This window comes from Pseudorca crassidens, chromosome 21 (assembly GCF_039906515.1).
Source record: "Pseudorca crassidens isolate mPseCra1 chromosome 21, mPseCra1.hap1, whole genome shotgun sequence".
NCBI lineage: Eukaryota > Metazoa > Chordata > Mammalia > Artiodactyla > Delphinidae > Pseudorca > Pseudorca crassidens.
This window is the reverse complement of record NC_090316.1, coordinates 9840846-9854130: the sequence shown is the minus strand read 5'-3', so window position 1 is coordinate 9854130 and position 13285 is coordinate 9840846. Positions and strand designations below refer to the sequence as shown.

The following is a 13285-nucleotide window of genomic DNA, read 5'->3' as shown; positions in this document are numbered from 1 at the left end:
GAATTGGTCTAGTGTGTGAAGTATGGGGAGCTTCTCATTGGGTTCTACTTCCTGAGAAAAAATCAGGTCACTTCATGGGCTGTGTTAAAAAAATAAATAAAGAGAAGAAGTCACAGATTTGCAAAACAGATTTATCAAAAGCTATTTTTTTTCCTTATTAAAACATAACAATAACAACACCTGGTGTATTTCACTCACAGCATTGAACACAAGGTTTGATTTATATTAAAAAAATCTATTTAACCTCCACTCTTACGAATATACCTATTATGTTGTCTGACACACACCTACTTCAAATCTTCATTCACTTATTAAAGCCTTCAGTCATTATGCCCTCTGTGTCAGACATTGTTTTAGAAGCTGTCTGTTTGCTTCCTTTCTTGGATTCTATTCTATTTTCTGCCCTCCGTGCTCATTCACCCAAGGCCATTGGGTGGAAATCAATCCTTCCAAACTGATTCTACTCTGTTGCCTCCCTCACTTAAGCCTGCCCTCAACTGTCTGGTTGCCAAAGGAATGTAAAAGTCAGTGGAATAACAAGGTTTCCACATTTTGGCTGACTTTTCAGATAAGTCATTTGAGAGGAAAAGCCCGGTGATTTCTTTCTATGAAAGTCAGCTTTGTTTCCTGCCCCTGGCTAAACTCCACACTGAGTAATTTCAACTGCTAGAGGTTAATTTTCCTGTAATAGCCTCATTGTGATGGAGGGTTTTGGAAATTACAAAAATTAGATGCACTACTAATTGGCTTGTCTGGTTTTTGGAGCTGTTCCCTGGGTTATTACAGAGGCAGAGGAAGCCAGATTAGATTCCCAAACCAATACTTAACCAAGAAGACATTTAGATGTGAGGAAAGAAAATTGTTCCAAAAAGAATCACATACGTGTATTATTTTCTTTCTTTTAATTGGCTGGGAAAAGGTACAAGAGAGATTCATTCCTTTTACACTGGGGCAGTGTGTCAACAAATATTTCTGGGCACTTGCTGTGCCCCCTGGTGAGCTGAGCCAGCAGGAAATATGAAAGAAGGATACGCTGCTCCCTAATCTGAAGAGGCTTAGCTTGGAGAGGAGAAAATATCAAATCATGTAACCATATGGTGAGGTTTCAGATCTGCTCAGAGAACACCTTGGATGTACAAAGAAAATGATCTTGATATTTTCTCTAATATTTCTCTAATTCATCTGAGTTTTGTGACAAACCCCAATGGGTAGTGGAGACAATATTATCCAGTATTACCGGATAATAATACTGCAAGCTATTCTGATCTAAAGAGTCCCCCTCCAACTTACACTTTTGTTCTCTACAAAGTTCCCCTCTTCAGTGTTGCTGGTGTTAAGTAATAGTGGTGTGGATAACTCAGTCTCTTCGGGCAATTGCTTTTATATTTCACTCCCCCTCCACTACTGCCAAATGGTATTCAGATATAAGAGAGGGGCTTAGTGCATTTGTATGGAACTTTGGGTAAGAAGAGGAGTCCTCAGATCTACCTGGCTTCCTCTAGGTCAACCCTGATCCACAGGAGGTGTGGCCAGGCGGTTCTGCCTCTGGCTAGTCCCAAAGAAGGCTAAGTGGTTTCATCAGGCCTTCAGAGTGAGCTGGGGACTTCACCACTGGCCTCTGTCTTAACATCTTAGCCCAGCACTGTCCCTTTTCCTGAACCAAGTCTTTTTCAATCCACCATCACTCTCAACCTCTCTGCAACCCCTGTCAGAAGACACAAGGCTTTCTACATGGCTTGTTTGCCATGCTGAGTCCATAGGGAGCCCTGAACGTGGTTGCACGACCAGCTAGTACTCAAATGTCTGCTATCCCCCATACCACTGTCTCTGCATTATATAGGTCATGGCTCCGAGCTAAAGGCTTTTATTTTCCTATGGCCATGGAAAATCCCAAGATATGGGCAAGGATGAGTCACTCTTGTTTTCCCCATATTTTGTAGATGTTGCTAAAGTTTCTCTTGCTACTGGTTGAGTTTAGACAGGAACAAGGTCATTGTTGTCTTCCTTTTGTTTCTCCCCATCACTCCTCTGGTTGAAAGGGAAAGACTCAGAATTCCAACTTTCTTTAAGTCGAATCCTTCTTCTACTTAGGGAAATAAGCCTCACACCCATACCATTGATGGCCAAAGGGCTTGTCCCCTCTGTACGGTGAAAAGCACCCTGTGGTTGGATCCTTTAGGTTTGGTTCATGGTTTATTCAATGGGAGGTCATCTATTCACATAAACTGAATATCAGACCTTCAGCTTGCTGCAAAACCCAATCTAGATATCAGAAGTTGAATATAAAATCTTTCTGTCTGTATGGTGAAGAGGTTAAGAGCACACGGTCTGAAGCAACACCCCTGAATTTGGATCTTCACTCTGTCACTTACTAGATTTGTGCCCTTGGGTAAGTTACGTAATGTCTCTGTGCCTCAGTTTCTTCATCAGTAAAACAAAATAGAACAATATTACCTATATCACAGGGTTGTTGTGCAGATTATATGAGTTTGCATATGTTAAGTGCTTGGAAAAGTGACTGGCACATAGTAATCCATATAAAAATGTTGACTATCATGTGAATTTCTCTTGGAACAATTCTAATGGATATTTTTCTGGAAAGAGAGAAAGACAATGAGTGTGTTGGGAGGACAGGAAATTGGTGGGATGGTCAATATTATTAAATGTGGGAGATAATTGCAAAAATATATTTTTAAAATATTACCTCCCTTATACTTGCATGAAACAGTTAAAGGATAATACAAGGCAATGTATAATTAAGCACTAAATTTTGTTCTGCATATTGCATGCACTGCCAGTATTCAGATAAAGGAGAGATGAGATGGAGTTTAGTGGCAGTCTTCAGGGGAGTTTTTATGGAGCTCTGAGGAATGAAAGGATGGATGGGGTTTTGGTGAATAGATAGGGTGTGCAGAGCCTTAAAGATATAAATGCAAGGATTTTTATCTTTATAGGCAACATGTGAAACCGAGTGGGCTTTGTTATTGTCTTTGGTGAATTCCTGATTTTAGTCCTTAGAAACGATTCAAAGGGATAAAAGGGACTGGATTAACCGCTTCTCCTTGCATGGCAGGGAGACTGAGTCGAGTCCCTAAAGGCTTGAGTATGTGACAGCTGAGAGGCTACCTGGGTGGAGCGTTGAGGGTTACCTGTGATCGTTCTCCTGTAAATCTGATTCTGTGAAGTTGAGGGTTTTTACAGGACTTTTCTTCCATTTTTGAAAGGAATAGTAGGAGGGGTCTGGTGTGCTCTGAACAGCTCCAGAGTCCACCCGTCTGTGAAGGTGAATTTTCTTTTTCCCTTGCTTTGTTGCCTCATCTTTACCTTTCTCCAGGACCAGATGCTGACCCCGAAGACTTTCTATTTTGCCCTTAAGCTTCCCTCAATCTTCTCTTTGTCCTACAGCAGACTCAAGTCCAGAATGAATTTTAAGTGATTTTCTAGGAAGAAACAAGTTACAGTAAGAATACTGTGTAACCTCTTTTTGACCTTAAACCCTCTCAAACCATCAGGAACGGGTCCTTGTTACATCAAGACTAGGACTAAATGTTACTCCTTGAAAATAAAAAAAAAAAAAGAGTAAATATCCTTTGTAAGATTAATCCAAGGCCCCTGGACAACTGTTGTGGCTTCCTATATTGGTATTTTGGAGATGCAAAAAAAAAAAAGAAAGAAAAACAGAGGCAATAGGGAGTGGATTATAATATGATCACCTTGGATACAATTGTTTCTTCTGTTTATAGCCATGCTAAAAATTTGTGCAAGACCTCGAGTGATTCTCTCACCAGTACAGCAGAGCCTAAAAATCAAGGGCACCACCCTCTACCTAGAATTCCAGCAATTGCACTGGGCTGTGTAGAGCATTAGGCATGATAATCTGTGTTTGGGTGCAAATTAGTATTACTATTTATACACTTGTATCCCTAAAAATCCTCTCTCAAAATTTTATTTTTAAGAGGAGGGAAAAAAATCCATGGCATGATGAAGTTTATCAGCAGGAATTCTAACCTCATTTTAGAATTCTATAGAATCTGTCATTGAAAACGCAGACTCCCCTAAATCCCGGCAAGTGTCCTGAGACTGCCAGAGGAACACTGGTTATCAGACAGATTTTAATTTGTTCAAATCCATTAACAAAAATCTCTAATTACAAAAAAAATCAATAGATGTCTGTGACATTAACCAGGAAAATCTAATATGGAACCATTAAATTTTGTTTCTATTCAATTAACTTGAATACAGCATGATGGACTCAACAGATACTTTAATTAGATGCATATGAAAAGAAATTTTGCAAAATTAAACACAATCTCTCTTTGCAACTACTATGAGGAAAACTGCAGTAAAAGATTTGTTCAAATCCCTCATGACTGGTAATTTCCTTGAGAGGGACATGAATTCTTAGACAACATACTTACAAATCAATCCTTCTCCAAGACGCTGTCCTTTGTCAAGAAATAGTACACTGTGCTGCCTGCTTCCTTCTTAATTCCTTTTTTCTGGGTTAGATATTCTCATGGAAAGCATAAAAGCTAAGTTTCAAGGAACTGTGCACAAAACTCACTCTTCCAGGCTCCTCACAGTAAAAGTGGCCCAAAATAAATGGCTCTAATTTACAGGGTGAACATGTGTCTAAGATTATCCTGGACAGTCTCAATTTATGTCTATTGCTGTGGCATCATTATTAATCACCCTTCTTTTTGCTCTAAATAGTGTCTTCGTCAGACAATAAATTATACAGTTATCCTACTAATTTATCAACCATTCCCTCACCCTGTTTCATACTATCAAGCTAGCCTTTTTAAACTTTTGGTAGAAATACAGGATTTCCCTGCTCATAAGAGGTTAAAATTTGGGAAATTGAAGAGCACCCATTATTGCCTGTGCAAGAAGCATGCAAGTAGACATTTGTCCCCTCCTTCATTTGGTCGTTTTCTTTTTCTTCCCTGGACTCCCACCTCTGACTTTACCTCCAATGCTTTTACAATTAAGGATGAGCATCAGAATCTTGTGAGATAAACTTAACATAATTCCCACTACAGAGGTTCTCAAGTCCAAAATGGTTCTGTCCTTTTTCATTTAAAGGATTATCCTCCTCGTCTAAACTGATTTATTATTGCCACATATTACATATGCTTGATAGAGAAGGCTATATATAACACCTTGTAAAGCCATTATGCTAGCCAAACTCCAAGCTGGCTCTCGTCATCCCTGCTTCCTGATATCTACACCCTTAATGTACCAGGACTGGGTTTTGCCACCAGTAAATTATGGTTGCCATTCTAAGATTAGGTACTAAATGATTGTGGTTTCCGTTTTGTGTGTCCTGTTGCATACCTGCTCTCCCTCTCTTTTCAGATTGCTTACTCTGGGGGAAGACAAGTTGTAAACAACCCTAGGAAGAGGCTCACCTGGCGAGGAGCCAAAGTCTCTGGTCAACCACAAGCAGGTGAGTGAGCTTGGAAGTGGATTATCCAGCTACAGCTGAGCCTATAGTCTTGGCCAACAGCTTAACTAGAATTCAGTGAGAAACCCTGAGCCTTGACAACCCAGATTCCTAACCCTCAGGAATTGTGTGAGGTAACAAATATCTGTTGTTTTAATGTGTAAGATTTTGGGGTAATTTTTTTTATGCAGCAATACCTAACCGACACATTTAAAATTCCTGCCTGCTGGGGGAATGTAGTCAGATAAGATTAATACAGCAGTCAAAAAAGTCAGTACCAGGAGCTATGAAATAAATGGAGATAATGAGTGTAATGCATCTATTTATTCATTCAACAAACATTTATTGAGCTCCTATAATCGGTATTATATTAGACTCTGTACTAGGACATCAGTACTAGGACTGAGGACATGCCCAGGACATCAGAATGAGCTGAGGATATAGAGATAAGCCCTTGCTTTCATGAAGTTTATAGAGTCCAGTAGAATCTGGGAAAGACAGTTAGGAAAATTACTAATCAGTTTCTGAGTCCATGCCTATTTTGAAGGACAAGTATGTGAAAGTGGATGTAAGGGCATAAAGTCAAGTGTAAGGTGAGCATTCAAAGCTTGGTTGCTACCACTTAGTTTATGCATACAAGTGCACACCACCCTCCCTAAAATCAGATAACTTACTGGCACAACAGGAAAGTCAGACCCTAGTTAGTAAATTTAGAAATAGTATTCCCCCAGTTTGGAGAGCAACTGGAATAAAACTGATGTTAATCACTAAGAGAAACTTGAATATTAATATACTACAGAATGATAGGTTTTAGTTGAGCAGTAAACACATGGTGATAAATTTTGTCTGGTGTTCATTTACATGTGGGCTTAACCCATAGTAAGAGGGGTGGGGTGGTGTTCTCTGAAGGAAACTAGCCCTGAGATTTTGGTATAGCTTCTTAATTTGGTAATAAAAATGGGAGCCGTGGCTATTTCATCTTAAATTCTAAGTCCATCACTGACTTCTTAAGGGGTCTGAAAGAAGCAGTTTACTGCCTCATATTTCTATCTATTAGTGTACATTAAATGGAGATAATAATGCTTAGATAGCTACATCAGGAAGATTTCAAAAATAAATCACACAGGCTTGGATAAGACTTACACAAGAGAGAGTTATTACCCAAGTAAGAATTTGTCTTTGCATTTCCTGTGCTGTGTCATCATGGTTTTAAGGAAATTCTTGGCTGTGACTGTGTGATCCACATTCAGTGAGTTGCATTGCCCCCATCCCCACTTTCAGAGTCAGGGTGATTTTCTTGTAAGGTAGGACAGTGCTTCCTGCAGTACCATGGGTGCCCTTCTTCTGCAAACTAACAAAGAATCAGTGCCGACAAATCCAGAGTAATCACCATTCTTTCCAACTTCCCTTCTCTCCCCAAAGCTTACACTAATAATAATAACCATTTGAAAGCTTTCTGATGGGAAACTTGGGCATCTGGAAAGGATATCAATTGTTCTTAGGACAATTATTGTCAGAATTAATCACCGCTATTTGCAATTACTGTACTGTACAATCATCACTAATATTTATGCCACTTTGACTGCTGTTAGAGACTGCATTGCCTTAGCTGCTGTTACCCCAGAACAGAGAGGCAGGGTGGAAAAATTAATGAAACCAGAGGATGGAGATGACAGGTTGAGGGGATCCGATTCTCCTACTGTCAGGCCAAGATGTATTAAACAGCCACTGCCTGCTCACGTCACAACAGCGACCCACTCAGAGCTGGAAGTTTTCCTTTGAAAGAAAAGAACCCAAATGGGTTTGAGAGGATACAAATCAGAATTATTCTCAGCCTTAAAAATCTATCTTCTCCTGAAGAATATGATTCTTTGTCATGCACAAAAACAACCTGCCACTCCCTGTTGTGCAACACAGCAGTTGGACTCTCCAGGGTGACTCCTTGTCTGGGCTGGTGAGAGATATTTGGCCACCATATTGGAGCAGAATATTTCAGATTTTAGGCATTCGATTTCACTAAGCAATATAAAAAGGACCAGTCTTTATTTTTCTCATCTATTTACCCAACATTAATTTATGATTTAAACGTTTAACATTCTTTATGCTTTTATTTTTTTTAATAACTTCAGACTTACAAAAATTTTGAAGAAATTGCATAAAAATATCTGTATCACCTTCACTCAGATTCCTCCAAATCACAGTGCAATTACCCAAATCAGGAAATTAACAGTGAAACAATAGTATGATCTAACCAACAAACCTGCAAATTTGACCAATTTTTCATTAATGTCCTTGGTTTCCAGTCCAGGATCTAATCCAGAATCCCACATTGTATGCAGTTGTCCTTAGTCTACCTTAATCTGAAAGAATCCTCAGTTTTGTTTTGTTTTTTTACCTTTAATTCTCTGATGTTTTTGAAAAGTAGAGTCTGATTATTTGTGAAATGTCTCCCAATTTGGTTTTCCTGAGATTTCCTCAGGATTAAGCTCAGGTTATGCATTTTGGGGGCAGAAATATCACAGAAATGAAGTTGTGGCCTTCTTAGTGCATCCTATCAGGAGGCACGTGATATTACTGGGGAAGTCTTTCCTTTTTTTTTTTTTAAGTCTTTCCTTTTTTAACTAAACTTTTATTTTGAGATAACTGTAGATTCACATGCAATTGAAAAAATAATACCAATAATCTCTATAGACCCTTTGCCTAGTTTCTTCCAATGTGAACAGCTTCCAAAATCATAGTGCAGTATCACCACCAGGATATTGACACTCACACACTCAAGATACAGAACATTTCCATCAGCACAGGGGTCCTTCATGGTGCCCTTTTGGAGCCACACCCCCTTCCCTCCTCCCTCACCTTCTTCTTAACCCTCGGCAGCCACTATCATGTTCTCCATTTTCATAACTTTGTCATTTCAAGAACGTTTTATAAGTGGAATGTAAACTTTTGGGACTGGCTTTTTTCCATTCAGCATAATTCTCTGGAGGTTCATCCAGGTAGCTGTGTATGTTAATAATTCATTCCATTTCATTGCTGAGTAGAATTTCATAGTATGGATGTATCACAGTTTTACTATTCACTTGTTGAAGGACACTTGGGTTACTTCATATGGGGGATATTAAAAATAAAGCTGTCGTAAACATTTCTGTACAGCTTTTCACGGGAACATAAGTTTTCATTTCTCTGGGATGAATGCTCAGTAGTGCAACTGCTGGGTCATTATTATAGTTGCATGTTTAGGTTTTTAAGAAATTGCCCAACTGTTTCCTAAAGCGACTGCACCATCTACATTCTGACCTGCAAAGTATGAGTGGTCCAGCTTTCCTTCATACTCAGCAGCATTTAGTGTTGTCACTATTTTTATTTTAGCCATTCTAATAAGTATGTAGTGACATCTTATGTGGTTTTAAGGTGGATTTGGCTCATGGCTAATAATGTTTAGTGTCTTTTCTTATGCTTGTTTGCCATGAATATATCCTCTTTGGTGAAATGTCTGCTCATGTGTTTTGCCCATGTTGTAATAAGATTGTTTGCTTGTTCTTCTGTTGTGTTTTGGGAGTTCTTTACATATTCTAGATACCAGTCCATTGCTGGATATGTGGTGTGCAAATGTGTTATCCCAGACTGTAGCTTGTATTTTCATCCTCTTAAGGCTATTTACAGAGAAAAAAAGTTCTAAATTTTGATGAAGCCCAATTACCAATTTTTCCTTTTTCGGATTATGCTTTTCAGGTCAAATCTAAGAATTCTTTGCTTAGCCTTAGATCCTGAAGATTCTATCATATTTTTCCCCCAGATTTTAGCGTTTTATGTTTTTCACTCAAGTCCATAATCTATTCTGGGTTCATCTTTGTCTACAGTGTGAGACTTAGATGAAATTTCTTTTGTTTTTTTTTTGTCCAGGAATGCCCACTTTCTCCAGCACCGTTTGTTGAAAAGGCTGTATTTCCTCCATGGAATTACTTTTGCACCTTTGTCAAAACTGAGCTAGGCGTCTTTGGCTAGGGCTATTTCGGAGTGCTGCCTTTCATTCCATTATGCTGTGTGTCTCCCCCCTTCACCGAAATCCATAGTCCTAATTACTGTATTTACTGAATACAGTGGGTAATTATTCAGTAAGATTCAGACTGAATCTTCCCTCTTCATTCTTTTTCAGATAGTTTTATCTATTCTAGTTCCTTTGACTATCTGTGTGAATCCTAGAATAATCTTGTTTATGTCTACCGAACATCTTGCTGCCACTTTGATAGGAGTTATGGTAAACTTGTATATTAATCTGGGGAGAACTGACATCTTTACTATGTTAAGTCTGCCCATCCATGAACACAGGAGGTCTCTACATATTTACATCTTTTATTTCTTTCAACAGCCTTTCCTAGTTTTCAGCACACAAGTTCTGTACTTATTTTGTGAAGTTCATATCTATTTTCTTTGCTTTTTGAGCTTTCAAATGGTACTACTGTGTTTTTAATTTTGGTGCTCACACTTTCATTACTAGCATATGGACACACAATTGATTTGATTTTTGTATGTTTATTGTTTACCCTATGACCTTGCAAGACTCATTTATTAATTCTAGGAGGTTTGTTTGTTTTGTAGATTCTTTGGGACTTATATGTACACAATTATGTCACTTGCAAATAGGGACAGTTTTATTTCTTCTTTTCCTATCCATATACATTTTATTACCTATTCTTACCTTGTTGCACTGGCCAGAACTTCCAGCAGTATGTTGAGTAACAGTGTAAATCCTTGCCTTGTTGCTAATCTTAGGGGGAAAGCATTCAGACTTTCACTAGCTATAATGTTAGTAGTAGTTTCTTTGAAAATATTGTTTATCAAGTTCAAGAAATTACCTTCTATTCTTATTTTCTGAGAGGTTTTTAATTATGAAAGGGTGTTAAATTTTGTTAAATAATTTTGCTGCATTGATTTACATGATCATGTGATTTTTCTTTTTTAACCTATTAATATGGTACATTACATTGATTGATTTTCAAATATTGAACCGGCCTTGCATCTCTTAAATAAACTCTGATTGGATTTTATATATTATTAGTGTATCACTGCACCTTAACTGTGATGTATAAAATACTTCCCAGTTTCCCAGCAGTCTTTTCACTTTATTTATGGTGTTTTTTTAAACCATGCTTTTTAATTATTATGTCATCAAATTTGTAATATTTTTTTCCTTTCATTTTTTGAAATTTTTAATTTTTTAAAAAATTTTTGGCTGCACTGGGTCTTTGTTGCTGTGCGCAGGCTTCCTCTAGTTGCAGCGAGCGGGGGCTACTCTTTGTTGCAGTGTGCGGGCTTCTCATTGCGGTGGCTTCTCTTGTTGTGGAGCACAGCCTGTAGGCGTGCAGGCTTCAGTAGTTGTGGCTCGCAGGCTCTAGAGCGCAGGCTCAGTAGTTGTGGCTCACAGGCTTAGTTTCTCTGCGGCATGTGGGATCTTCCCGGACCAGGGATTAAACCCGTGTCCTCTGCATTGGCAGGCAGATCCTTAACCACTGCACCACCAGGGAAGTCTCTATTTTCTTTTATTAATATTGAATTTTAAGCCATATAAATGGCTTAAAAAAGAAAGCCTTTCCCTACACTGAGGTTAAAGGAGAAGTTATTTATGTTTTCTGTTAGTACTTACTGGTCTTAGTTTTTACATTTAGATCTCTGACCCATTTAAAGTTTATTCTCATGTATGGTATGAGGAATGGATCTAGTTTCTACCTTTTTTCCAAATAGCTACCCAGTTGTCCCAGCACTATTTATTAAAAAGTCTATTGTTTCCCCCAGTGATTGGAGTGTCTACATTTGTCACGCATGTCAAATTTCCACATAGACTAAGGTCTGTTTTTGGAAAGTCTACTCCACTGGTCTATTTGTCTGCTCATCCCTGCACACTGTCAAATATCCGTTTGCCAACACTCTGTGTCTCACTTCCTTGCTTGCTGCCATGATATATGGCGGCTTGCTGGGAAGGACGTGAGTCTGTGGGCCTGTCCTGCTTCACTTCCACTGGCATGTGACTTTGTCTCCTCAATGTTCAAAAGCTCAGCCCTAACATTTGTGAGTTAGAGAGGATAACAACATACTGAAGGATGTTGTGAGGATTAACTGAATAGTACATGTTAAACTTCACTGTTAACTATGATGGTTATTCATATTCACAGCGTATCAGTGTATGATGGTGTTTAAGAGGCCAGGTCCTTAGCTAGGCAGACATGGCTTCCACTCTTTTATTGAGTATGTGACCCTGAGAAAGGTAACAAACTTTCTGAGTCTTAGGTCCCTCATTCTGAAATGGAGGTAATAATTGTAGCTATATCATTGGATTGTAAGGATTTATTATGATAATGTATGTAAAGCACATAACACAATGTCTGATATGTGACTAGTGTTTGATCAATGTTAGATTTTTACCTTTATTGACCTACAGATATCAATGACAGCTTTTGGAGGGAGGTAGTATTCCGTTTCCAGAGTTTTAAAAATGTGTGCTGAGGCTGTTCTGTGTACACATCTCACTCAGAGAAGCATACGCTTTGGTGAAGTTCAGCTTAGTTGGTAACGTTTCATTTTAAATATATAAATAAATAATATGCTTTCTAAAGATGACTTTTAAAAATGTGTTTGCTGGGACTCTCCTGGGGCTCCGCGCTCCCAATGCAGAGGGCCCGGGTTTGATCCCTGGTCAGGGAACTAGATCCCGCATGCCGCAATGAAGATCACATGGCAACAAAAGTCCTGTGTGCCGCAGCTAAAACCCTGTGCAGCCAAATAAATAAATAAGTATTTTTTAAAAAATGTGTTTGTTTGGCATCTTATAGACCCAGTGTTGCCCAGACCACATGTGTTTTATGACATCCTCTCCTGGTCTAGAACACCTGTCAGATCGCTAAGCGCAATTGTGGTAGCCAGCCCTTTACAGACTGCATCCTTGGGGGAGACGCAGCATGCCTTTAATTTAAAAAATCTCTCTTGGGCTTCCCTGGTGGCGCAGTGGTTGAGAGCCCGCCTGCCGATGCAGGGGACACGGGTTTGTGCCCCGGTCCGGGAGGATTCCGCATGCCGCGGAGCGGCTGGGCCCGTGAGCCATGGACGCTGCGCCTGCGCATCCGGAGCCTGTGCTCCGCAACGGGAGGGGCCACAGCAGTGAGAGGCCCATGTGCCGCAAAAAAGAAAAAAAAAAAAAAATCTCTCTTCATTGGGTCATCAGTGCATTTTCATATTTTGGATCACAGAGCCAGGCCCTGGTCATTCTGGAGGTAATTTATAGAAGAAGCTCTTTATGGGAGATGATTTGTGCTTTTTGCCACTTTCAAATGGCTTTTTTCTGCAGAGGGTTAATTTTAAGGGAAATAAAACAAACGCAACTCAAATGTTTCTATTTTCTAATGAGACTTTTCAGCTCAATGCAAACCTGGTTGTTACTGATTTTTCCTCAAAGATATTAATTTATCACTGGCTTAATTCTGTGTGGAGAATTCTCAATTATAATATTTCTTCTTCTTTACGTACTGGAGAATTTCGAGATTAGATGACACATGTATTTCCTGTCCCTCCTTCATTTCTCCTAACCCTGTTTCCCCCAGCCTTCTGCTTGGCTGACGATAAGAAATGTTTTGGAGTCTTTTCTTTTGACCTCATGAAACTTATCCTTTATTAATACTCCCTGGCATCCAATAACTTCAAGGTGATGGAGCACAGGAATGATATTAATTATTTAGAATTGAATAACTAACCAGAACAGAACAAGCCACTTCCCTTCACCTTTTCACTCTCTCGGCAGCAAGGGGGAATCGCCAGAGCCAAGCAAAATGGGGCAAAAGGGCACCGACT

At 39.2% G+C, this 13285-nt stretch overlaps 1 long non-coding RNA gene across 1 annotated transcript in view; it reads right to left on the bottom strand.

Moving 5' to 3' along the window:
* Nucleotides 1-3870: 3870 nt before the first annotated feature.
* Nucleotides 3871-13285, bottom strand: part of LOC137216214 (uncharacterized) — a 97643-nt gene continuing 88228 nt past the window's right edge. The window contains exon 4 of the long non-coding RNA XR_010939636.1: nt 3871-7222. This is a non-coding gene — a long non-coding RNA (uncharacterized lncRNA). The remainder of the gene's footprint in view (nt 7223-13285) is intronic.